Source organism: Canis lupus, chromosome X (genome assembly GCF_011100685.1).
Source record: "Canis lupus familiaris isolate Mischka breed German Shepherd chromosome X, alternate assembly UU_Cfam_GSD_1.0, whole genome shotgun sequence".
Classification (NCBI taxonomy): Eukaryota; Metazoa; Chordata; class Mammalia; order Carnivora; family Canidae; genus Canis; species Canis lupus.
The window spans coordinates 85,996,298-86,024,080 of NC_049260.1; the positions used below are offsets into that span (position 1 = coordinate 85,996,298).

The 27,783-nt window shown below is 39.8% G+C and overlaps 1 long non-coding RNA gene across 1 annotated transcript in view; it reads left to right on the top strand.

The window, feature by feature from the left end:
- The window catches only part of LOC119868227, a 230,878-nt gene extending 209,883 nt beyond the window's left edge, over window positions 1-20,995 (top strand). Inside the window, exons 2-3 of the long non-coding RNA XR_005385990.1 lie at window positions 19,422-19,565; window positions 20,418-20,995. This is a non-coding gene — a long non-coding RNA (uncharacterized LOC119868227). The remainder of the gene's footprint in view (window positions 1-19,421; window positions 19,566-20,417) is intronic.
- The last annotated feature ends 6,788 nt before the right edge of the window (window positions 20,996-27,783 follow it).

Sequence of the window (27,783 nt, forward strand, 5' to 3'; positions counted from 1 at the left end):
CTTGCTGGTTTAAGGATTTTCTCTTTATCTTTAGAATTTGCAAGTTTCACTATAAAATGTTGAGATGTTGAGCAGTTTTCATTGATTCTTTTGGGGGGAGCCTCTCTATCTCCTGGATCTGAATGCTGATTCCCTCCCCAAATTAGGGAGGTTTTCAGCTATGATTTCTTCAGATATGCTTTCTGGCCCTCTTTCCCTCTTGGCGTTTTCTGGAACCCCAATTATATGTAGATTCTTCCTTCTTGAGGCTATTATTTATTTCCCTTAACCTTTCCTCATGGTCTTTTAATTTCTTTTCTCTTTTTACCTCAGCTTCCTTCCTTGCCATCAACTTGCCTTCTATGTCGTTCACTCTTCCTTCTCATTAACCCTCGTTGTTAGGACCTCCAGTTTGGATTGCATCTCTTAATTGATTTTTAATATCGGCCTGGTTAGATCTAGATTGTACAGTCATGAAGTGTCTTGAATCCTTTGTGTTTTCCAGAGCCACTAGTAGCTTTATAATTGTGCTCCTGAATTGACTTTCTGACATCGAATTGTAATCCAAATTCTGTAATTCTGTGGCAGAGAGTACCGTTTCTGATTTTTTCTTATGTGGTGAGTTCTTCCTTCTAGTTATTTTGCTCAGTGCAGAGTGCCTGTATGAGTGGGTTGAGTCAAGAGTATCAATCACAACCTACGTAAATTTCTCCCTAGATGATTTTGACGACGTCAGAGACCAGAAATTGAAAAGAAGATCAGAATGAAATATAAGAAAAGGGGCAGCCTGGGTGGCTCAGTGGGTTTAGAGCTGCCTTCAGCCCAGGGCGTGATCCTGGAGATCCAGGATCGAGTCCCACATCGGGCTCCCTGCCTGGAGCCTGCTTCTCTCTCTGCCTGTGTCTCTGTCTCTCTCTCGGTGTATTTCAAATGAATAAATAACGAAAATCTGTTTAAAAAAAAAAAGAAAAAAAGAACCACTAAAGTGAAAAACAAATTTTAAAACAAAGTAGTAAGAAATAAAAGGCCAAGAAACCCAAAGAAGAAGAAGAAAAATAAAAGAGGGGGGAAAAAAGAGAAAAAAAGGAGAAAAAAGCAAAAGTAAAGAGGAAAACAGAAGAGAAAAAAATGGGACTGGGACATGGTGGTTGTGATGAAGTTGTAGTGGAGGGTGAATGTGGTGTACCTGAGAGGTCCTAGAGGGTGATCCTCTTGATTCTAAGTATATTAAGTTCTGTATGTTAGAAGATGCTCAGTCCCAAATTTATGTAAACCAGAAATACTTGTACAGAGTCTCAATATTGACCACCAAAACATAAATGAGATAAAAGAGGGGGGCAGAATGGGAGTGACGAGAAAGTATAATCTCACAGAATGAACCAGCATGGTATACCACTTGATTCTGGGTGCATGCTGGTCATGTTTTAGAAGGTATTAACCTCCACCATTTTAGAACAAAGTGAGGTAGAGAAAACAAAAAACACAAAACAAAAAACTTGTATATCTTCCAAAAACAAGTTGAGTATGTTGAAAGGAATCTAGAAGTGGAAAATATATCTAAGACCTGTAATTGTAGAAGTGTGAAAGTCAAAATGGAAGAAACTTAAAAATGAAGAGGTGGTAAAATATTGTAGTTAAGGTGGGAAAAGAGAAAAAAATATTGGAAATTTATAATCTGATATAAAAAATGAGTTGTACTGGAAAAAGGGGAAAAAATAGGAAGGGTACCCTCTGGTTCTATATACTATAAATCCCTTGAATTCCCCTGGAGCTTTCCATTGCTGCTTGGTCAAGAACTTGCTTGCTCTTTCCCTGTCCTTCTAGCTGGTCCTCTGGGGGAAGGGCTGCTGTGCTGATTTTCAGGTGTGTGCACCTGGGTGAGATGCCCCGCCCCTTCCAGGCACAAGGTGTCACAAGGAGGAGCAACAACAATGGCAGCAGCCAGGTCTCCAGCCCTGGAGTCAGCTCCCCACTAGTAGCTAACACAGTCCCCCAGTCTGCACTGGCCTATATGCTCCCAGGGCGGCGGGGGGCATTGATCTGCACAGCTTGGGGGTGCCCGGTGGCAGGAGAGTCCTCGCTGTCCTGTGCCCTCCCTGCCTCTGCTTGTTTGAAGCAAAAACCCTTCTCTCTGTAGTGTTCTGGCTGTTCTCTCTTTAAATCTTAGGTCAAATTCATAGGTGTTCAGGATGATGTGAAAGTTATCTAGGTAAGTTGGTGGGGCCGGGTGAGCTGAGGACCCTACTCCTCTGCCATCTTGCCCTGCCTCCCTCTTTGGAAAAATTATCCAAAGGTTGGAAGTAAGGTTAAAAGACTGCAGCAGGTCATTTTAATGTGATATGGAGCATTTTTTAAGAAGCCCATCCAATGATGGTACTTTTCTAGGGAAATAAATCTTTATTTGACTTTAGTTTTTATATTAAAGACCCAGACTCTAGGAAGTTATAGTTAACTTGCAGGTTTTACCCAGTAGAGGTGTAAATAATTTTTGCATAGTAGAAAATGTAACTTCAAAGTCTATTGTTTGTATTGCCCTGTTGGGCATTAACCAGTATATCTAATCAATCAATCTTATTTTAAAATTGCTCCTTAAGTGATTATAAGTCATGTCCAGTTCCTCAAAATATTCTTTGAATCTGCCCAACCCTCAATTTGTGTGAACATCTTGTTTTAATTTTTTTAAACGTTTTATTTTGGCAGTTCCTCAAATATTGGCAGTCAGATTTTTACCTCCAGGTAAGAAGATGGAAGAGTATTTCTTGAGATATTTGACCAGCCAAAGAGGAAAAACCTAAAAATCTACTGACATTCAATTTTCCAACAAATGGCCCAGACAGATCACCCTGTATTTACAATGACCAATTATTTTATCATATAAAGTAGGACATTTTTGAGAGTAAAAGGAGGCTTCATTAATAATTATGCTGGGGCAGCAGGCATAAACCGGGAGTGTCCTGGTAATACCAGGACATATGTCTATATTACTTATAGTGAAGTTCTTCGTCAACAATCTCAACCATGATCTCAGAATTTCCAATCAGCTCTTTTGTCTGTCAATATATGAGCAGAGAGCCAAGCATTTCAATGATTTTATTAAAGCCTCTAACTTTGAAAGATAAAAATCAAAACAAAGACGTAGTTAAAGGCAACAGAGAGGAAACAGAGACCATACTGTGGGAATAAAATCCCTTGCTCACAGAAAGCACTACCATAAATATCATCAGAGAGCTAATATTTGTATTAAATTTATGAAATGAGAAGAGGATTATGTAAAAAGAAAAGAAAGAACATTCAGAGGAATCACACACACACACACCTCTTGGAAATTTAAAACATAATAGTAAAAACAAACAAAAATAAGTGGAAAGGGTGGATGATAAAGTATGAAAATCTCACAAAAAGTAGAGTAAAAAGGCAAGAGGTAGAAAATAGATAAGAGAAGGTAAGAAAATTTAAGGACCAATCAAGGACGCCCAATATCTAAATAATAGGAAATGCAGAAAGACAGATGTGACAACAGAGAAAATGGAAAACAAGAAATGATCTGCAAAATAATATAAGAAAATTTCCCATAGTGAAGAAAATGAATTTCCATATTCAAAGGGCCCAATTAGTGCCCAGCACAATGAATAAACATGAGCTCACGACATAGCACATTATTATGAAATTTCAGACTACTGGGGAGAAAAGAAGATTCCACAAGATTTTTGGGATGGGGTAGAGGAAAGTCACAAACAAAACATCAAGAATGACTTTGGACTTTTTAACAGCAAAACAGGAAGACAGAAGATAATGGAGCCACGCTTTTAAAAATCAGAAGAAAAAATATTTCTAACTTAGAAACCCTAGACAATTATTAATTCCAGGAAAAAAAAGAAGTTGTGCAGCAAAATGGAAATAGCCAAAGGTTATTATAGTGTTGTAATGTAAATGCTGTTCTAAAATAAATATGATTACATTGGGAGTTCAGAGAGATGGGAGATGTGTGTGGTAGGCAGAGAAAAAAGTAGCAAATTTTTATCTTCCAATTTCTCATCTTGTCATGTCAACCTCACTCTGACTTCTCTTCCATCACCCCTGCACTTAAGGTATTTCATAACCTGCTCCTCTGACCATATATTTTCCAGAACCTGACCTTCATCTCTACTCTTAATTCTCTGCCAATCTAGTACATACCTGAAAAGTATGAGTAGATCCTCAAAGGAAACAATTCCATATTTTTAAAAATTACGCTTTTTATATTTTTGAAAATCCTAGAATTTCATAGCAATGCTTCAGGATCCAAAGAGTGGCTGTGTCAGGAAGTGGGAGACAGAATTAAGGTTTAGTTCATAGCACTCCAGGCTTCCTTCTCTTTCAACCAGATCAGCTCCACTTTTATTATAATATTTAAATACAAATACATATGGATTTTAGGCAATAAAAGTTCATCTTCAAAAATTTTAATCAAATTTAAAAGAGCAAATGACTGACTGGGTGACAGGCACTGAGGAGGGCACTTGACAGGATGAGTACTAGGTGTTATACTATATGTTGGCAAATTGAACTTCAATAAAAAATATGTATATATATATAATAAAAAAGAGCAAATATCTGACTTAGTATATGAAAAAATATTGCTTGGATTCAAATCCCATATTTTTCTCTTAATGATTGTGATTATATGATTATGGGTAAGTCACTTAGCACTCTCTCAGCCTCATTTTCACCAACTGTAACATACAGCATATATTATGAAAAAGCAGAATCCAAAGGTAAGGGAAAATTATTTTTGCATTCTCCTTGAACCTTCTCACTCTAGAATCTCAAGTGGTTGTAGCCTTCCACAAACCTTCTGTCTTCTGCCCATGCCAAATTTAGGGATAAGCAGGCAACGTTCTCTAAATTTTGAGAGACCAAAGTACCTTAGGTGGTTGTGTGTGGCCTAAAGGAATTTTTGCCTGGGTCAGGCTGTAATAATTATTTAATGGCAAGGTGCCACCCTTCCTCTTATCCTTTAGAGTATGATTTACAAGCACCTGGTATCCAGCCTTGTATGACTCCTCTGCTCACACTGTTTAATTCCTGAAAGCTTATTGTGCCTCTGACACAGAAGAGAAATGTCCCAGGCGTCATTAATTTAGCATATTTCAGTTGCCCACTCTGATCACAGAATCACTCCAGAGCCTTCATTCTTAACTGCTGAAAATTAATCTGACACTTTGTGCACTCTTAGATGGATAAAAATGGATCCTGAATAATTTAAAGGACATTTTCTTAAAGCATCCAACAAAGTTGAAGTCCCCTGGTTTTTCATTTCTTCTACAACCTAAGCCCAATGACAAATATCGATGCTTTCATTTCTCTAAAAACAAAGGCTCAGTCAGTGTGCATGCCCAATGATCACAATGTATTTGCTTATCAAAGTTGAAAATCTCATTTTTGGGAGCTTATATCTATGGACCTGTCTCCTTTTGGGTTCCAGACACTGAAGAATGAGAATTGGTTCAGCTTCTCCTAAACGGTTTCAAATGTGCTGCAGTTAAAAAGAAGGAGAGACAGGGATCCCTGGGTGACGCAGCGGTTTAGCGCCTGCCTTTAGCCCAGGGCGCGATCCTGGAGACCCGGGATCGAATCCCATGTCGGGCTCCCGGTGCATGGAGCCTGCTTCTCCCTCTGCCTGTGTCTCTGCCTCTCTCTCTCTCTCTCTCTGTGTGTGTGTGACTATCATAAATAAATAAAAAAATTAAAAAAAAGGAGGGACAAGCACAGAAAGTAGATTAAATGAAGGCCAAGGATGATCTAGTAGTTACAAGGACATATGCCCAGTTTTAATATTAATGGAATTCCTAATAACAGTATCTTCATAGATTTAAGTAATTCTAAATCACAAACCATAATAAACATTGTTCAAGCATGTTTTCAATGGATAGATCCTTCCTAAATATGGCTCATCCTTTAGAAGATCCAGAAAAATGTTACTCTCTGAGGGTGGGTTTTATTTTGTGTATGTAGGAGTAGTTGCCTCTTTTTAACCCAGTGTTCTGCCAAATTAGGACAAACCTTCTGGAAATAGACATTTAAGAGCCAAGGAAGAATTGGGAGAGGCTGAAGGAAAAAGATTAAGGAAGAATGGTATCCATTTTACTGCTTTTAATATTGTTGATTGTCATGACCCAGTCCTGGGTCCTCTCCTTTTTTCACTATACAGTCCTTTCTAGTTTACCTCATCCTCACCCAATCTCATGACTTAAAATATCATCTCTATGCTGATGGCTTTCAAATTTCAATCTCCAACTTGATCTGAGCTCCAGACTCTACTATGCAACTGCCTACTAGATATCCCAGCTTGGAAGTCCCCAAATCATTTCCAAATCAACACATCCCAAACAAAACTCATTGTCTTCTCCCACCACTGTTCCTATATATTAGGTATCAAACACAATATTTGGTATCAGAAATACAATAAACAGGTTTCTGACTTCTGAGGCTTACATTTTATTGGTAGGGAATGAGTTAAAAAAAAAACAAATAAGTCTAATGGCTTTTTGATGTATATAATGTGCACCCCGATGTTTATAGCAGCAATGTCCACAATAGCCAAACTGTGGAAGGAGCCTCGGTGTCCATCGAAAGATGAATGGATAAAGAAGATGTGGTTTATGTATACAATGGAATATTACTCAGCCATTAGAAATACAAATACCCACCATTTGCTTCGACGTGGTTGGAACTGGAGGGTATTATGCTGAGTGAAATAAGTCAATCGGAGAAGGACAAACATTGTATGTTCTCATTCATTTGGGGAATATAAATAATAGTGAAAGGGAATAGAAGGGAAGGGAGAGGTAATGGGTGGGAAATGTCAGAAAGGGAGACAGAACATAAAGACTCCTAACTCTGGGAAAGAAACTAGGGGTGGTGGAAGAGGAGGAGGGCGGGGGGTGGGGGTGAATGGGTGACGGGCACTGAGGTGGGCACTTGAAGGGATGAGCACTGGGTGTTATTCTGTATGTTGGCAAATTGAACACCAAAAAATTAAATTTATTATTAAAAAATATATATATTGAAGCGGGGCAGCCCAGGTGGCTCAGTGGTTTAGTGCTGCCTTCAGCCCAGGGCCTGACCCTGGAGACCCAGGATCAAGTCCCACTTCAGGCTCCCTGCATGGAGCCTGTTTCTCCCTCTGCCTGTGTCTCTGTCTCTGTGTGTGTGTGTGTGTGTGTGTCTCATGAATAAATAAAGAAAATCTTTAAATAAATAAATAAATAAATAAATAAATAAATAAATTGAAGCAAAGTGGACTAAAGAGCTATAGATTGATGGGGAGTATACTGTACTTGATAGGATGATCAAGGAAGGTCTCTTGAAGAAGACATTAATTAAGGAAAACCTGAACAAAAAGGAATAAGCCATGCAGATATCTGGGAGAATATTTCACATGAAGCAGCAAGTGCAAATGCCCTGAATGGGGATATACTTGGTATGTTTGAGAAAAAGCATAATGGGGATGTCTGGGTAGCTCAGCGGTTGAGTGTCTGCCTTCGGCTCAGGGCATGATTCTCAGATCCAAGATCAAGTCCTGCATTAGGCTCCCTGTGGGAAGACTGCTTCTCCCTCTGCCTATGTCTCTGCCTCTCTCTCTCTGTATCAATCATGAATAAATAAGTAAACAAATCTTTTTTTTTAAAGCATAATGGCTGGATTAAGAAGTCAAAAGAAAAGTTATAAGAAATGAGGTCAGAGAGGTGGCCAGGAGCCAGATCATACAGGGACTTGTAGGCTATGATAAAAATAATTTGATTTTCATTCCAAGAATGATAAAAAGTCATTGTAGGGTTTTGAGGTTAGGAATGACATTAGATTTTGGAAGGATTCCTGGCCCACTGTGAGAATAGACTGGAAGGGGCCAGAATGGAAGCAGGCAGACCAGTCAGGATGCTATTGTGAAAGTCCAAGGGAGAGATGATGATGACTTGGACTAAAGCCATAGCACTGGATATAGTAAGAAGTGGTTAAATACAGTAGGTATTTTGTAAGTAGACCAATGGACTTGCCTATCCACCTTCATCCTTCTAGTCTGCAAGCCAGTAACCTAGGGTACATTCTTGAGTCTTTTCTTTTACTTTACCCCTACATATAATCTATTGCTAGATTCTGTTGATTCTACTCAGGTAAAGACTAGAAAGAAGAGTATTCCTGGCAGAAAGAGAAGCATGTAAAATGAAATAAAATGTGTAGCAGGATCAATTAAACCACAGACTATTTCTCCAGGAAACTAATTGAAAAATAGCGTCTAAGATTAAATATCACAACATGGAATGACCTTGTCTAACTCCTTCTTCAACCTCAATTATGTTAATCCCATTTCATGCTCCTATAATATACCTTGTCATTTTCCTTCACAACGCTTACCAGAAATTGTAGGTACATATCTAGTCATTGGATTATTTATTTAATGTTTGTTTATCTCACTAAGCTAAAAGCTTGGGTGGAATGCAGGACTATCTTATCTTGTATCTCTAGTGCCTATCACAGAACTGGGCCCGTAGAATACACTCTGTTTGATAAAAGAATATATGAGTGAGTAAATATAAACATAAAAAGGTTATTATAAAGAGAATGCTGACAATCTTCTATAAGCAATTTAAAGTACCATCAAAGAATGAGATTAGATATAAGAAAATATATCTTGACAAAAATACTTTTTTTCCAAATTTTTTCATTTATCTATTCATGAGATACACACAGAGAGAGGCAGAGACACAGGCAGAGGAAGAAGCAGGCCCCTTGCGGGGAGCCTGATGTGGGACTTGATCCCAGAACCAGGATCACACCCTGAGTGGAAGGCAGACACTCAACCACTGAGCCACCCAGGAGACCTGACCAAAATATTCTTGAATCCTAGAATGAGTCAAAGAGTAGTAGCATCAGATTTCTTATAGTCAGCAAACGAGATTTCCAGGTGTTAGTACAAAATAGGTTTGTTCCTACATGGACTAAACGGTCTCTAAACTCCCTTCTAGGAGTGAAGGATTCTGAGAAGTATAATTTACAAGCCACTAAACTAGGGAGCATACACTGACTTGTTGATTTGACAAAAATATATTAAGTACCCACTCTGTACTAAGCACTGGGCTAGGCTTTGTGGACTCAACATTGATTCACATTCCCTACTCTCAACGGGCTTGCATACCAGTGAAGACATTCATTTGAAAGATATGCATGGTATAAGTGGGCATGATTTCTTTCTTCTAGGTCTAGATCCCAGGTATGACATCTTAAGGACTGGCAACAAATTGGCCCATATATTTGTCAAGGTTCTCTGAGAAACAGATACCAGGATGAGACTTGATGTCCAAGGATTTTATTAGGAGAAACGCTTATGAGAGAAAATGGGGAGAGGGTTACTAAAGGCTGGGAGAGCTGTTAGACCACATGTTAAGTCTGGCCCTGAGTAAAGTGGACAAGGAAGGAAAGTCCAGGGAAATGTCCTGGACTTCTGAGTAGTATAAAGAAGGGTTGGTGAGGCTTTGGAGCATCAGCTATCAGAGGATTCCCATGTCTCCCAGGGATGGTCCTACCTTAATTTTTCTGCCATACCTAGTTGAGAGTAACCTGTAGGAAGTGTGACTTGGGACAAATACTCTGATAGATTTTGGAGGGCAGCAGCTAGGGCCCTTGTTCAATTATGCTCATTGTAGATTCATTCTCATGGTTGCCACACCCCAGTATGGAGTTATGATGACTTAGGTAGAGCACAGATATTTACTTGGAAAATGTACAGTGAATAGATTCCCAGGGAGAATGTTAGAAGTTTTCTTTTATGGAAAACAACCAAAAGAAATAGTATGACATAAAAAATTGATTACCAAGTTGTTAGTGAAGGAAGCACACAAGCTTAGCTCCCCTGGATCTATGCAAATATATGTATACAGTTTTCTCATACTGGTGTCTGTGTTTACTGACATTCTATAAGGAAGGAGCTACCTACTTTGTTGAGGGTACTAGTGTAGCTATGATTGATATTTAACATTGTTTCTCCTCAAGTGTGCTCATATTCAGCCTTCCAAACCCCATTAGTCAATTAGGCAGCTATTAGTAAATCCATAGCAGCAGATGCAAAGGGGAGTGGGATGCTGTTTTCTTTATATTCCTCCTCTAATTCTATCAATCAGGATGTGCTAGATTATGCTGCTATAAGAAATAACCTGAAAAATTACAATGGCTTGAATTGGCAGAAGTTTATTTTTCATACTTCTTGTGAATTGCCTGGGGCTCTCCTCTATGCCATCCTTATTCTAAGACCCAGGATAATGGAATAGTCATCATCTATAACATTGCTGCTCATTGCTATAGAGGGAAAAATAACAGGTAGCCAAGCATACAGTAAGTCTTAAAGCTTCTGCCCAGAAATGACATGTGTTTCATTACACTGACCCAAATAAGTCAAATGCCCACACCCTGACCTTAAGAGAGAGGGAAGTATTATCCTTCTGTAGGGAGGTGATCCTCACATCAGTGAACACTAATATAGAGTCTGGAGTTTCAATCTGGACAGTCTTGTCTTTCCCTAGCACCTAGAAAGTTACTTGGCACATAATGATGCACATAATTGGCATACATAATTGAATGAATGAATAGAACTTAAATCTGAACATGCACAAGACCCTTTGAGTCACAAGCATCTCCTCATTTCATCTCGTGAAATAGGGGTTATCTAGTCTGACAAGTACAAAGGGAAAAAGGTATAAGAAACTAGCTGGATTGGTAGTGAATGATCAGGGAGCCTGATAAGTCTTAGACAGGAAACCCTTTTCATGAGTTCAGCAATAAGAGAAGTAATGCCCATGTGCCTGGAGGATTATAGTTTCCAGGCTTGATGTAAAAAGTGCTTTTCAAGTCAGTGAATGTATACTGGAAGCCAACTTTGTGGTAAATAGAAACTGAGGATTACAGCAGAGATAGCATGGGATCTAAAAGTATTACAAAATATCGATTTTGCCCTTGGAAGTTTATAGTCCTATGGGGAAGACAAAGCATATATAGTGAAAAAAAAAACAATTTGAATAAACAGTGTGTAATGGAAAGAACATTGACTAGAAGCCAGATCAATCTGGGTTTGAAAATTGGATTTATTACTTTGTTTTGTATGATTAGGACTAACGTTTTAACACTTCTAAATTTTATTTTACTCATCTGTAAAATGGCAGGTAATAACAGAACCTATGTCACAGGGTTGTTGTGCATATGAAATGGCATAATGTATGTAACAAGCCTAGTGGATAGTTAGCAGGCAAGAAATAATAGTTAATATTTACTGAACACTTATTATGTGATTGTACAATTTTAAATGCTGTATGTATATATATGTATACACATGCATACTTCCAATGTTCATTCCAAGATTATAATATATATACCTAATATGTATACTCCTTTAACCTTTACCACAAGCCTGTGAGGTAGGTGAGATAGGTACTGTTATTATCCCCATTTAAAAGTGAGAATGCTGAGGCACAGAGAGATTAAGGTATACAGCTAGTAACTGGGAGCTCACTTTTGAACTCAAGTAGTCTACTCCTGATATTAGGGGCTGTACTCTTAATCACAATGCTATACTGTGTTTGCCATGCAGGTAAACATGGAACATGCAGACAGCATTAACTAGTTAAGACTGTACATGGCGTAAGTGTATATGTCAGAGAGCAGTAGGCTATAGAGCTGGAAGTTAGGTCAGGAAATATTGTGGAGTATTGAAAGTACTAGATTATTAAAGTTATTGTCTTAGAATACTGTGGAGACTTAAAAAATGCAGGCTATTAATTGTAATGAGTAACTAGAGAACAATTTGAGAGTAGTTATAAACAACTGCCATATTTCTTGGTAGAGATGAGGTTTGTAGGTCTTCAAAAAAGGAGGCTGTCAATACAGAATGAAATCATGGGTGAATTCTTTGTGAAATAGGTGGAAACTGAAGATTTAACTTTTTCACATAGAAAAATGAGCCAATGAGGCACCTGGGTTACTCAGTTGGTTCAGCATCTGACTCTTGACTTTGGCTCGAGTCGTGATCTCAGGATCATGAAATGAGCCCTCTGTTGGGCTCCATGCTCATGTGTTCTCTTGCTCTCTCTCTAAAATACATAAATTGTTAAAAAAAAAAGAAAAATGAGCCAAGGCATGATATGTGGAGAGGTAATGACAATGACAGATAGTCCTGACTGAAGAGGAAGGATTGCCTTAAGAAGTCATGTTACAAACTGATAACCCGAAAATAAAATAAGGACAATGGCATTAATACTTTTTATGAGTATTGCACAATCCTATTTGTTTTTTTCAATTTATTTTTTATTGGTGTTCAATTTACTAACATACAGAATAACCCCCAGTGCCCGTCACCCATTCACTCCCACCCCCCGCCCTCCTCCCCTTCCAACACCCCTAGTTCGTTTCCCAGAGTTAGCAGTCTTTATGTTCTGTCTCCCTTTCTGATATTTCCCACACATTTCTTCTCCCTTCCCTTATATTCCCTTTCACTATTATTTATATTCCCCAAATGAATGAGAACATATAATGTTTGTCCTTCTCCGACTGACTTACTTCACTCAGCATAATACCCTCCAGTTCCATCCACGTTGAAGCAAATGGTGGGTATTTGTCATTTCTAATAGCTGAGTAATATTCCATTGTATACATAAACCACATCTTCTTTATCCATTCATCTTTCGTTGGACACCGAGGCTCCTTCCACAGTTTGGCTATCGTGGCCATTGCTGCCATAAACATCGGGGTGCAGGGGTCCCGGCATTTCACTGCATCTGTATCTTTGGGGTAAATCCCCAGTAGTGCAATTGCTGGGTCGTAGGGCAGGTCTATTTTTAACTCTTTGAGGAACCTCCACACAGTTTTCCAGAGTGGCTGCACCAGTTCACATTCCCACCAACAGTGTAAGAGGGTTCCCTTTTCTCCGCATCCTCTCCAACATTTGTGGTTTCCTGCCTTGTTAATTTTCCCCATTCTCACTGGTGTGAGGTGGTATCTCATTGTGGTTTTGATTTGTATTTCCCTGATGGCAAGTGATGCAGAGCATTTTCTCATGTGCATGTTGGCCATGTCTATGTCTTCCTCTGTGAGATTTCTGTTCATGTCTTTTGCCCATTTCATGATTGGATTGTTTGTTTCTTTGGTGTTGAGTTTAAGAAGTTCTTTATAGATCTTGGAAACTAGCCCTTTATCTGATAGGTCATTTGCAAATATCTTCTCCCATTCTGTAGGTTGTCTTTGAGTTTTGTTGACTGTATCCTTTGCTGTGCAAAAGCTTCTTATCTTGATGAAGTCCCAATAGTTCATTTTTGCTTTTGTTTCTTTTGCCTTCGTGGATTTATCTTGCAAGAAGTTACTATGGCCGAGTTCAAAAAGGGTGTTGCCTGTGTTCTCCTCTAGGATTTTGATGGAATCTTGTCTCACATTTAGATCTTTCATCCATTTTGCATTTATCTTTGTGTATGGTGAAAGAGAGTGGTCTAGTTTCATTCTTCTGCATGTGGATGTCCCATTTTCCCAGCACCACTTATTGAAGAGACTGTCTTTCTTCCAAGGGATAGTCTTTCCTCCTTTATCGAATATTAGTTGACCATAAAGTTCAGGGTCCACTTCTGGATTCTCTATTCTGTTCCACTGATCTATGCGTCTGTTTTTGTGCCAGTACCACACTGTCTTGATGACCACAGCTTTGTAGTACAACCTGAAATCTGGCATTGTGATGCCCCCAGATATGGTTTTCTTTTTTAAAATTCCCCTGGCTATTCGGGGTCTTTTCTGATTCCACACAAATCTTAAAATAATTTGTTCCAACTCTCTGAAGAAAGTCCATGGTATTTTGATAGGGATTGCATTAAACGTGTATATTGCCCTGGGTAACATTGACATTTTCACAATATTAATTCTGCCAATCCATGAGCATGGAATATTTTTCCATCTCTTTGTGTCTTCCTCAATTTCTTTCAGAAGTGTTCTATACTTTTGAGGGTATAGATCCTTTACATCTTTGGTTAGGTTTATTCCTAGGTATCTTATGCTTTTGGGTGCCATTGTAAATGGGATTGACTCCTTAATTTCTCTTTCTTCAGTCTCATTGTTAGTGTATAGAAATGCCACTGATTTCTGGGCATTGATTTTGTATCCTGCCACGCTACCGAATTGCTGTATGAATTCTAGCAATCTTGGGGTGGAGACTTTTGGGTTTTCTATGTAGAGTATCATGTCATCGGCGAAGAGGGAGAGTTTGACTTCTTCTTTGCCAATTTGAATACCTTTAATGTCTTTTTGTTGTCTGATTGCTGAGGCTAGGACTTCCAGTACTATGTTGAACAGCAGTGGTGAGAGTGGACATCCCTGTCTTGTTCCTGGTCTTAGGGGAAAGGCTCGCAGTGCTTCCCCATTGAGAATGATACTTGCTGTGGGCTTTTTGTAGATGGCTTTTAAGATGTCGAGGAAAGTTCCCTCTATCCCTACACTCTGAAGAGTTTTGATCAGGAATGGATGCTGTATTTTGTCAAATGCTTTCTCTGCATCTAATGAGAGGATCATATGGTTCTTGGTTTTTCTCTTGCTGATATGATGAATCACATTGATTGTTTTACGAGTGTTGAACCAGCCTTGTATCCCAGGGATAAATCTTACTTGGTCATGGTGAATAATTTTCTTAATGTATTGTTGGATCCTGTTGGCCAGTATCTTGTTGAGAAGTTTTGCATCCATGTTCATCAGGGATATTGGTCTGTAATTCTCCTTTTTGGTGGGGTCTTTGTCTGGTTTTGGAATTAAGGTGATGCTGGCCTCATAGAAGGAATTTGGAAGTACTCCATCTCTTTCTATCTTTCCAAACAGCTTTAGGAGAACAGGTATGGTTTCTTCTTTAAACGTTTGATAAAATTCCCAGGGAAGCCATCTGGCCCTGGACTTTTGTGTCTTGGGAGGTTTTTGATGACTGCTTCAATTTCCTCCCTGGTTATTGGCCTGTTCAGGTTTTCTATTTCTTCCTGTTCCAGTTTTGGTAGTTTGTGGCTTTCCAGGAATGCGTCCATTTCTTCTAGATTGCCTAATTTATTGGCGTATAGCTGTTCATAATATGTTTTTAAAATTGTTTGTATTTCCTTGGTGTTGGTAGTGATCTCTCCTTTCTCATTCATGATTTTATTAATTTAAGTCTTCTCTCTCTTCTTTTTAATAAGGCTGGCTAATGGTTTATCTATCTTATTAATTCTTTCAAAGAACCAACTCCTGGTTCTGTTAATCTGTTCCATAGTTCTTCTGGTCTCGATTTCGTTGAGTTCTGCTCAAATCTTTATTAACTCCATCTTCTCTTGCGTGTAGGATCTATTTGCTGTTTTTTCTCTAGCTCCTTTAGGTGTAAGGTGAGCTTTTGTATTTGAGTTCTTTCCAGTTTTTGAATGGATGCTTGTATTGCGATGTATTTCCCCCTTAGGACTGCTTTTGCTGCATCCCAAAGATTTTGGATGGTTGTATCTTCATTCTCATTAGTTTCCATGAATCTTTTTAATTCTTCCTTAATTTCCTGGTTGACCCTTTCATCTTTTAGCAGGATGGTCCTTAACCTCCACGTGTTTCAGGTCCTTCCAAACTTCTTGTTGTGATTTAGTTCTAATTTCAAGGCATTATGGTCTGAGAATATGCAGGGGACGATCCCAATCTTTTGGTATCAGTTCAGACCCTATTTGTGACCCAGTATGTGGTCTATTTTGGAGAAAGTTCCATGTGCACTTGAGAAGAATGTGTATTCAGTTGAGTTTGGATGTAAAGTTCTGTAGATATCTGTGAAATCCATCTGGTCCACTGTATCATTTAAAGCTCTCGTTTCTTTGGCGATGTTGTGCTTAGAAGACCTATCGAGTATAGAAAGAGCTAGATTGAAGTCACCAAGTATAAGTGTATTATTATCTAAGTATTTCTTCACTTTGGTTAATAATTGATTTATATATTTGGCAGCTCCCACATTCGGGGCATATATATTGAGGATTGTTAAGTCCTCTTGTTGGATAGATCCTTTAAGTATGAGATAGTGTCCCTCTTCATCTCTCACTACAGTCTTTGGGGTAAATTTTAGTTTATCTGATATAAGGATGGCTACCCCTGCTTTCTTTTGAGGACCATTCGAATGGTAAATGGTTCTCCAACCTTTTATTTTCAGGCTGTAGGTGTCCTTCTGTCTAAAATGAGTCTCTTGTAGACAGCAAATAGATGGGTCCTGCTTTTTTATCCAGTCTGAAACCCTGCGCCTTTTGATGGGGTCATTAAGCCCGTTCACATTCAGAGTTACTATTGAGAGATATGAATTTAATGTCATCATGATAACTATTCAGTCCTTGTTTTTGTGGAATGTTCCACTGAACTTCTTCTTAAAGGGGAATTTTAAGAGTCCCCCTTAAAATTTCTTGCAGAGCTGGTTCGGAGGTCACATATTCTTTCAGTTGCTGCCTGTCTTGGAAGCTCTTTATCTCTCCTTCCATTTTGAATGAGAGCCTTGCTGGATAAAGTCTTCTTGGTTGCATGTTCTTCTCATTTAGGACCCTGAATATATCCTGCCAGCCCTTTCTGGCCTGCCAGGTCTCTGTGGAGAGGTCTGCTGTTACCCTAATACTCCTCCCCATAAAAGTCAGGGATTTCTGGTCTCTTGCTGCTTTAAGGATCTTCTCTTTATCTTTGGAATTTGCAAGCTTCACTATTAAATGTCGAGGTGTTGAACGGTTTTTATTGATTTTAGGGGGGGATCTCCCTATTTCCTGGATCTGAATGCCTGTTTCCCTTCCCAGATTAGGAAAGTTTTCAGCTAGAATTTGTTCAAATACATATTCTGGCCCTCTGTCCCTTTCGGCGCCCTCGGGAACACCAATTAAACATAGGTTTTTCTTCCTCAGGCTGTCGTTTATTTCCCTTATTCTATCTTCATGGTCTTTTAATTGTTTGTCTCTTTTTTCCTCAGTTTCCCTCTTTGCTATCAACTTGTCTTCTATGTCACTCACTCATTCTTCCACCTCGTTAACCCTCGTCATTAGGACTTCTAGTTTGGATTGCATCTCATTCAATTGACTTTTAATTTCTGCCTGATTAGCTCTAAATTCTGCAGTCATGAAGTCTCTTGAGTCCTTTATGCTTTTTTCTAGAGCCACCAGTAGCTGTATCATAGTGCTTCTGAATTGGCTTTCTGACATTGAATTGCAATCCAAATTTTGTAACTCTGTGGGAGATACGACTGTTTCTGATTCTTTCTTTTGAGGTGAGGTTTTCCTTCTAGTCATTTTGCTCAGTGCAGAGTGGCCAAATCAAGTTGTACTGGGAAAAGGAGAAAAAGAGGAGAGAAAGAAGGAAAGAAAAGAGAAAGAGAAAAAAAAGGAAGAAAAAAAACGAAAAAAAAAAAAGAAAAAGAGAAAGAAAGGAGAAAAAAGGGGGGTGGGGGAAGGAAACAAATCAAAAAGCAAAAAAAAAAAAAAAAAAGAACCACGGGGGAGTATCTTCTGATTCTGTGTACTTTAAGTCCCTGGCTTCTCCTGGAAGTTGTCCGTCTAGCTGGTCTTCTGGGGGAGGGGCCTGTTGTCCTGATTTTCAGGTGTTAGCAGTTGGGGGAGCTGCTCTGCCCCCTGCCTGGTGCAGGGCTCAGTGGGGGTTGTTTACCCCGTGAGGCCCCAGGAGCAACAGCCCTAGTGGCGGGGCCAGCTCTGGAAACCTGGATTCAGCTCCGGCAGGAACTCCGTCTGCAGGGCCTGGAGGCTCCGGGGCGGGGCCGCTGATCTGCTCAGCTCGGGGCAGGAGCGTCCTTGCTGTCCTGGGCCCTCCCGGCCTCTGCCTGTCCCGGGGGAGGCGGGATCCTGGGCTGTGTCCCGGCGCCCTGTGCTCCGTAGCCTGCGCTGTTGGATTCGCACTCCCGGGCCGCGCAACCCCCTCCGCGGAGCCGCCGCCCAAGCCCCCCGGAGCTGCTCCTGGAACCGCGCAGCCCCCTCCGCAGTGAGCCTCTTCCTCTGCCCGAGCCCCTCCGACCTGCTCCCGGGGCCGCGCAACCCCCTCCGCGGAGCTGCCGCCCGAGCCTCTCCGAGCTGCTCCGGGTCCGCCGTGCGCGCTGCAGCCCTTAGGGAGCTCGGCCACTCTCCTGGGCGCGCAGTTGCTGTTACTGTCCCGGGGAACCCGAGGGCATCCTCACCCTCCTGGTTCCTGCTCCAACTCCCCGCGAGCCCCTTTCAGCCCGGGAAGGTCGGTGCAGCTCCTGCGTCTCCGGGACGGGGCTCTCCTGTCCTGGGGACACTCGCCCCGGCCTCAGCCCGGCTCCTCGCGGGGCCCCTCCCCCTTGGAGGCCTTTTGTTTCTTTAATTCTTTTTTCTCTGTCTTCCTACCTTGATAGAAGCGTGAACTCTTCTTACTGTAGCATACCAGCTGTTCTTTCTTTCAATCTCAGGCCGAATTCATAGATTTTCAGGATAATTTGAAGGTTTTCTAGGTAATTTGGTGGAGACAGGTGATTTGGGGACCCTACTCTTCCGCCATCTTGCCCCTCCTCCTCGCACATTCCTATTTGTACCATTCAGTAGTCTGTGGTAGAAGGAGCACTGGACTGAGAGTCTGTGAACCTATGTCCATACACCTCTGCTATCACATACTACCCAGGTAACCTTGGGCACATAGCTGACCTATGAAATTGGCAGAACAAGTTTCATTTTTTTAAGCATTTTTCTCAGAGAAAGAAACTAGAGTTTAGAGAAGTTAAGTGATTTTTCCCCCAAACTACATGGCCATTAAGTGGTACAGGGTCATTCTGACTTCTAGTCTAAAATACCTTTCTTAGTCATTACATTTTCAGTAAAGCAGCTGGGTGACAGCACTATTTTGTGGGAAGAAGATGCAAGATAGGAACATTTTACATGGGAAAAGGGAGGCAGGACCAATTCTAAGTAGGTCCTTGCATGGGAGATGAGTATTGGAAAAGGGTCCTAAGTAGTCCGGAGGCAACATGAAAGTCCCGGAAGTGGGAAGGTACCCAAGTAGGTAGCAGGATATAGAAAATGTGGAGAGCACCACTGAGTAAGATTTCTTTCCTTTTAGTTTGACCAGGATGAGAGTTGGCCCACTTTTTAGAGTGTGCATTTTGCAAAGAGGGTTTGAGCCAAGTTCATGAATATAGATGTGTGTATATGTGCTCACACAACCACACACACACACACACACACACACAACACATTGGGGTCGTGGGGGGGAAGGGAAAGAGTGATGTTTGGGCATGTTTTCAACAGAAACACTGGCATGTAAAAAAGGAGTCCATAGATCATTACAAAACATCATAAGGCAAAAGCCAGAATAAACACCATTCACCAGAAACTACTTGACCTAATTAGACACCTGCTAGTTTCACCAACCACCTCTCCTTATCTTTCCCTCCTGCTTTTCCTCCTTAGGAGCTGGACTGCCTCCTCCCCCTACTTCTCCTACACTCACCAGTTGCAGCAGGGTGATTTCTGAAGAAATTGAATTCATTAGGATTTTTATGGATAATTATAGTTGCAATATGCTTGGAGTCATCCTATTAAGGCACTTATGAGGTAATTAATCTTGTCAATAACCTCTGGAGTGAATGTGCATTTTCCGTATTCTCCACGCTTTTTGCCTCTGTTCAAGTCTCTGAAAATATCCAAATGTGTTTGCCACTTCTGATGCTTCCACCCCCTCCAGAGCTGAAAGCCAGCCAGGAACCCAGACTATAATAATTTTCTTGGCCAAGAAAGGATATATAAAACAGAAGACCTTTAGTTGTTCTTTGTTTTTTTCCTATTGCTTTTTGAGAAGGAAAAACTACCTGTGGTCTGGCATCTCTCTATACCCCCTTCTCCCCAAATTAGGAGAACTGACAGTGCTGCTGGATAATGATTAGCAATGCAAGGGCCTCTGGAGCCTGTTCCCCACATTGAATACCCATGTGTCTCCGTTTCCAAAAGCACCTGATAAGCAAAAATTTGAATACACAGTACTATGAAATGTGGTGCTTAGCATCACAATTATTAAAAGATGATTCCTTGCCTAGAGGTTTCCTTTAAATAGGCACTTAATATAGGATCTAGTTTATAAAACAAACTCTATTAAAATTACATAAAATGAAAATTTTAGAAAATGTTAAGTTTGTTAAACTCACAATCTAAGTACATCTCAGTATTTCTTTTTGTTGGACTGTGAGCTGACCTAAAGATTTCACCCCTTAATGTATGGATCAAAATACCTCAAATCCAAAATATATATATTCTATTCAATAAGGAAAAAATCTGAATATATGCTATATAATTTAGAAATATGTGTGTATATATATATATATATATATATAATTTTTTAATAAAGACCTTACTAGAAAACCAAACATTCTTTTAACAGAACCAACTGTTTTGTTATTCACTGACTTTCAGTTCTCAAGTTCCATCTGAGTTCCCAAGAACACATCTACTGTGTAAAGAGGGAAACTTTGCTCTTTCTACTGTGCTTGTGAAAGCTTCTGTCCTAAGAATTGCTAATGGCAACACAGGCAGCCTGCAGAGAATCAAAGGACAAGCCAATCTGGACCTCCAGCAGCTCTTTGATTTTTCTTCTTTTTGTAACTCTTGTTTTCTGTAACTCAAAGGAAATGTCAGGTATGGTCATTATTGTCTATGAGGGCAAGATGTCTAAAGAGATAGATATGACAAGCTGTTCTCTCTGTTAGGAGTACTTTTCATCTTCCTTCTGTAGCTAGCTGAGTCACAGAGAGTCTCCATTAATGGCCCCCAACTACAATCATATACCCAATTCTGAAAGCATGCATTCCACTAACAGATATGTTCTTTATCTTCCCCAACTTTTGCTTTATTCTTGCCCTTTAGTTGCCAACTCTACAGAACAGGGCATCCATTATCTGTTCAGTTTGTTAAAATGAATCATACACTTCCAGTGAGATTTCAGGGATGTTATGGTTACCTGCCACTATTACCTGTATACTGTCTGCTCATGACTTTTGTGATCTTAATCAATAAAAATGAAGTGACAGGCTCATGCCGTCACCTGAACAGCAGAGTGTCTGGTGGAATTATACCTCCCTTGGGATGGAACAAAGGGAATTAAAATGGTTCTTGGCTAAAATTAATTTTCTTTCTGGCACCAAAGGCAATCATATTAACTAAAAGTACACTAGTTTCTAATCTATAATATTTCCTGGTCATAAAACTGTTTCTAAGGTTGCATTGTTTGAGAAACAGCCTCCCAGGTTTTGGACATGGAAATCATACCTGCAGGGGCTTGGTGGTTGTTCAGAATATTAGACACAGTCTAAATGGTGACTTGGCCAAATTCCCTAAGTCTATTACTTTTGAGCAGAAACTCCAAAGTCAGTTTCCACAGGTGCTGCCCCATTGGCTAGATGTCTAGAACTGATCAATAGGTATAAAATAGCAAGTCCTACACTCAAGAAACCTTACTGGGATGGTTATTCCTAAATAAAAAAAGTCTAGAAGTGGTTCTTTATTTGGGGGGTGGAGGGTCTTTGACCACTTTGGGAATGACATGAAAGCTACCAATTCTCTCCAGAGACATACCTATAGACCCATATTTTGTAGATAATTGTTAGAGGTACACAGATTTTGAGTGCAGATTTATATAATCTTATACTAATTGCATAAGCCCAAGCAGGCTTAGAACCCACAACATAGGCAAGGTTTTGGGAAATGAGGGCAGTGGATCAAATATTTTCAGGGTGTTCTAGGATTTTTCGAAAATAACAACTATTTGTCCCTCAGAACGTTTGTGTATCTGTTACATAGTGTGACATCTCACACTACTTTTAACCCTGATACTTTAACTCAGACTTAGTCTTCTGGGAATATATAGCATGTTCATTGTAGCTACCCTGGTATCTTTTACATAGCTAACATCCTAGGAAGTTCATTTCATTAGTAATTAGCAAGCTCAATACCTGGTCTGATTGCTGAATACTAAATGAATCTCTTTTAATGAGAACTCATGTATGTTCTAGTAGACCCAGCAGTGTACCAATCTTTGAACAGGACATGGTTTGTCCACTATTGTTAGATATTGCTACAAATACTTTTTTTTAAATAACTCAACTTTATAACATACTTTTTTTTGTCTCCAAGGGCTGCCCCCCAAAAATAAGGGCATTTAATTTTTAGTATGACCATGAGTTTCAGTATGCTTATGTTTCACTATAGAAGATTTTATGGAGGCAACACAAGAGCAATTTGCTCCTTGAAAATTACTTCATTATTTTTAAGTGCATCCAAAATTATTTGGGGAGCTCACAGAAACCTTGAAGTAAGCCTCTCAAGGCAGGAACTGATGTGTTCTTTCATCTCACTTCTATAGTCTCCCACCACTGAAACCATCATAATTGGATATTGTTGCCTTCTTCATCCTCCTAACATCCCCTCTTCTCCTTGGCTTCGGAGGCTTTATGCTTCTTGGTATTTTCCATCAGGTTCCTTTCTTCAGGCCCACTTGAAGTGTAGACACTTAGCTTCTCTTCTCTTTACTTGTTGCTCTTAAGTGATTTCAATAATCCCTAATCCTTAAAAGACCAAACCAAACATATCACTGGCCCTTACTATAGGAGCCTGCCTGCTAGAGACAGGACACAGGAACATCAGGGGCCACAGGGACAGCCTACCCATGCCGCTGAAACACACCAGAGCCATAACCCTCTCCTTCTGTCCTTCTGCAACTCCAAGCCTCAGAGCCAAATTCAGGACCTTGAACTTCTGAGGTTTTATGGCCAATCATTTTCAGCTGTGGCTGATGGGCAGCATCCCAGAAAAAGTGAGTTTAATGGGTTTATTTCCATTCCTGCCTTCATCGTCTCTAATGCCAACTTCATCAAGCAATCTGAGTACAGGTCATTAAGTTTGCATTCTTTTATTTTTCCCATTGGAATCGCTATGCAATTTGTATAGAGTGTTTTATATTGAAGTACACAAAGATTGTACCCAAATGCTCCAATTCCAAAATCAGATGAGTGACAACAATCAGTTGTATTTTACACTGCTAAAATATATTATCAAAAAATGTTGCTGAAATATATTCTTTTATACTGGGATGAACTATGTGGCTATTTATTTCCTTGCTTGTCCTTTGCCACACTGCAGGGGGGTGGAGGATGGAAAGTGATTTTCCTTCAGAGATGCCAAGGCCCTATGGAGGCAGCTGCCAAGGCTGGCCTTATAGTATAATACCCTTCCTCTAATCCTTGGACTTTCCTCTCTATCCAGCCTCATTTTCCATCTCTTCCCCATGCACCCTAAAACTGGCCACACCAAAGGACCTTGAAGTTCACCAATTCTCTGAATTGCCTTAGTGCCTTAATTCTGCTGTTGGCCCATTTCCCCTTTATCTGGCTAATACTTATGCATATTTTAAGACATCTTGCATTTTGGTCCCACTCTAGAATTCCTGGGCACATCTTAGGAGTTATGGCAGACTTAAGTAAGTCCCTTTTAGCTTTACTCCATTCTATATTTAACTACCCCCCAAACCTGTAGAGATACTGTGACTTTCTCCTATACCCCTGCCCTACCAGCTCTCAGTATGACCTCAGAGTATCCTTCCCTACTCTCTTGTTTTCTTTTCCTTTCTGAGTTTTCCCCCCTTGAGAATCCCTTTTCTTGCCCTTGTCTTCCTCAGCCTTTTTTCTCCCTAACTTATTCTTAGGTCAAAAAGACAGGAGTTGAGGAAATGGGAAGACAGATTTTGTCCATCTTTTTTCCTTTTCCAGTGCTGGCTGCCTTTTCTTACATTCCAGTGAACTCTGTCTCACCTACCATAGGAATTCTAGAAGAGAAGATAATATCTTTCATGTTACTCATTTTCTATCTTTCCTCAGCCCCAGATAGAATTAATGTTTTCCTCTTGTGTGTGCCTACAGCACAGTACAGAAGCCATACTACTGTTACTGGTTTCTGGGTCTGTATCGCACCAGACAGAAGGTATCAAGCTTCTGTATATGCCCTGAGTGAATTACAGGTGTGCTGAGCTATTCATCCTTCCAGATGCCCTGGTAGATACTGAGGCAGCCAGAGTCCCATCAGCAGACTTTGCCTTTGGCCATAAGCAATATAGCCATTTTTGCTTTTCATTCTACTTTGATGCAGTATACAAACTGTATCATTTTTCACCTGTGCCATGGCCTGGAAAAATCAGGAAATATTGTGTTTAGAGCATTAGTGATCAAATGTTTTCTAACTATGGAGCCACAATGTATGAATAAGTTTAAAGGTAAATCCGCTTTATTAATACCACTGAACTGCATGCTTAAAAATGTTTAAGATGGTAAATTTTATGTTATGTGCATTTTACCACAATTTAAAATTCTTTAAAAGATTAATCTACTTTGGGCAAAATGGCAGCCAGGCAATTTGGCATCTCTTTCAGCACCCTCTGAAGGCTTCAGAGAACACACTGAGAAAGCACTGCTTTAGAGCAAGAATTGGAAGCCTCACTCTCCCCTTGGGCTCTGATGTCTGCAATTGTGGGTTGATCTGGGAAGCCTGCCTTCAGCAACTCTGCAATGGAGCAGAGTGCCTCCTGGGCCTTCCCAGGGGACATGTTTACTCTTCCTGACAGTATGTTCTCTATCAACGTCCTTGGCAACTCAGTGACAATATAACTTGTCCCTGCCTTTTCCTTCCCAACATGTTGAAAAATCTCATATCATAAGTATGTACAAATATTTAGTGACAAGGTTTTGCATCACCATACTGTATATATGTATACATATTGCACAAGATAAAATATTCAATCCTTTTGAAAGGTATAGAATTAAGGGGGAAAAAAGCCTCTTCCTGCCCCATTCTTGTCCCATGCCTTCCCAGGTAAAACCACTAATTACCATGTTGTGTTTTTTATATCTATATGTGTTTCCAGAAAAAAAATCTCTGCAATAAAACCATCTACCCAAAATACAGGCCATGTTACACACATGATCCTCCAGTTTTTTTCTTTTTACTTAATAATATATCTTGGTAATCATTCCATATCATCACTTAGGCATTCTACATTAAGCTTTGTAACAGGCATAATACTCCACTGAATGGTCGTACCATTTTTATTTAATCACTCCTCTAGCAATAACATTTAGGTTCCTTCAAGTTTGTCTGAATAGCAAAGAATTTGAAATAATCTAGATGTTCAATATTTAAGAAATACATTAAATCAACTCTATTGTATGCTATATGCTATATTATATATTCTTTTAAAAATGATGTAAAAGCACATTCAGTGCCATAGCAAAATATTCACTATGTCTTTTTACTGGAACAGCAAGTTACAAGTTAGTTTAAATAGCTTGAGCTCTGATGGGTAAAATCTATGAGCATGCATGCATAAAACACGTACAAAAAATGTGCACAAAACTGTTAAGCTGTTAACAAGGGTTCTTTCTAGGTGGTTAGATGAAAGAGTATTTTTTCCATTTTTCTTATATATATTTTCTAAGTTCTTAACAGTAGATGTATATTGCTTCAGTAACAACAACAACAAAAAGATTCACCTATACCCTGTGACACTGCAGCCATACTCTCCTGTCCCTACTGTGCTCATGGCACTGTACTTATGGTGAAGAAATACATAACCAGAACCAGTGGTAGGGGAGGAAAAATAATTTTCCCTCTACCCTTCCAGATTCTTGCCAGAGACCCTCCTATAATATAAGACAGATTAATGAGAGAAAAACAAGCAGAAGTTTAATGGCATGTATACCTCCTGCATACATGAGAGAGCCAGGAAAACTGAATATCTCCCCTAAATGACCCAAGCCACCACTTTAAATGCTATCTGTAGCTAAAAACAAAAGAATAGGTCACGGGCACTGAGGGGGGCACTTGACGGGATGAGCACTGAGTGTTATTCTGTATGTTGGCAAATTGAACACCAATAAAAAATAAATTTATTATTAAAAAAATAAAAATAAAAAAATAAAAACAAAAGAAAGATGTTGAGGGAGGGAATGAGGAACTGGTTATGGGATGTTACCAGGAAAAGCACAGTAAACAAAGGTAAAGTTATTATGCATGTTTAACTCATTGACTTGCCCACTGATAAGAGTTTCTAGAGATTTGGTCATCTTCCTCCTTCTGGTACAGAAAGAGAGATACCCTTACAAGTGGAGATTTTTAAAATAAATGTACGTATCCCTTACAAAAGAGCAACTTCTTTCTCAGTTTTCAGAGCTTTTCCTGTGTTTGCTGTTTCTTAAAAATGATTCACTCAATATAATCTTTACACCAAAGAGGCATATCTAGTGGTGGCATATTCTGCTCGCCTTCACAATGAACCTGGGTTTTGTACTATGTGAGCTTCCAGTCCAACCAGTGAGAGCACAGAAGACATCTACACCAGAGATGCTGGATGCCAGTGCAGGGGAAGTAGGAACTGACAACTCTCTGAGGCTCACACATGCAGTGATGGAGGGTACCTAGCAGAGAAAGCAATCACTGAGGTTTCAAACAAAAGTCAGGGAAGGCTTCTTGGATGAAGTGGAAATTGGTTTGAGTATGGAAAAACAGTAGGATTTATAAAAGCCAACAGAAGGAGGGTGGGACTTCTTCAAGGCCTGACAACAGTTGATAAGGCAGCAGCAGTAAGGTCTGCTGTTTTGTCATATGGGCTGGTTTATCAGCTAGTCATCAGTGGTATGATAAGTGACCGAAATCATGTGCTCTGTAATCTGACACATTGAGTTCAAATTTCAGCTCTATCATTTACTGGATATTTGCCTAAGTAAGTTAGTTAACCTTTCCATGTCTCAGTTTCCTTGTCTATAAAATGGGAATTATAACAGTATGTCATCAGGCTACTTTGAAGGTTAACTGAAATGATGGATATTGATTAAAAAAAACAAAGTGTGGGGCACCTGGGTGGCTTGGTCAGTTGAGCATTCAACTCTTGATTTTGGCTCAAGTCATGATCTCAGGGTTCTGGGATGGAACCCTGTGTTCAGTTCTGTGCTCAGCAGAGAGTCTGCTGGAGATTCTTGCCTTCTCCTTCTGCCCTTCCCCCTGTTCATGCATGCATGCTCTCTGTCTCTCAAATAAATAAATACATATTTTTAAAAAAACCACAATTAAACCAAGTAAATTTGAAGATTTGATTGCCTTTGTTAATCAGCTCATGAATCAGGCAGCATCCCATCTAGCAAGTAGAGGGGAGCTCCAAGTTGTCCAAAATGGAAGTTTTTTTATAGGAAGGAGGGTGGGGTAAGAAGTTATTAGCAAAAGAAAAGGTTTGTCCCAGGCAAGGTCACTTCCTAAAAGGAAGAACAGGAGGTCTTATCATGCAGATTACCTCATATTCCTTAGGAGAATGGAGAGGGCCCACATGGCAGATTATTTCATTGGCTCTGATCAAAAAATTCCTGGCTAACTGATTAATACTGTAATTCTGGGGGAGGTTGAAACTACAATTAAATTAGGTTTTGATGATTTGGCCTACGTGACACCATTTTGGGCCTGTGGTTTTCCTATAAACAATACTACATAGTCCAGTGCCTGATTGGCACACAATGAAGGCTCAACATTTGGTAGTTATAATTATTATTGATGCTAACAAAAGAAAAAAAACAAAGTATGTCATAGCATTTAAAGGCTTGGCTTAACAGTATTAGTGAAATCATGTGTAGGACATTCATAATTCTCAGAAGCAGATTTTTTTTCCCCAAGGTTTCTGACATGAGGTATCAGAAACCACTCTAGCTTATGGAAGGAACCCAAACAGGTATCTGAAGTTTTATTTTATTTT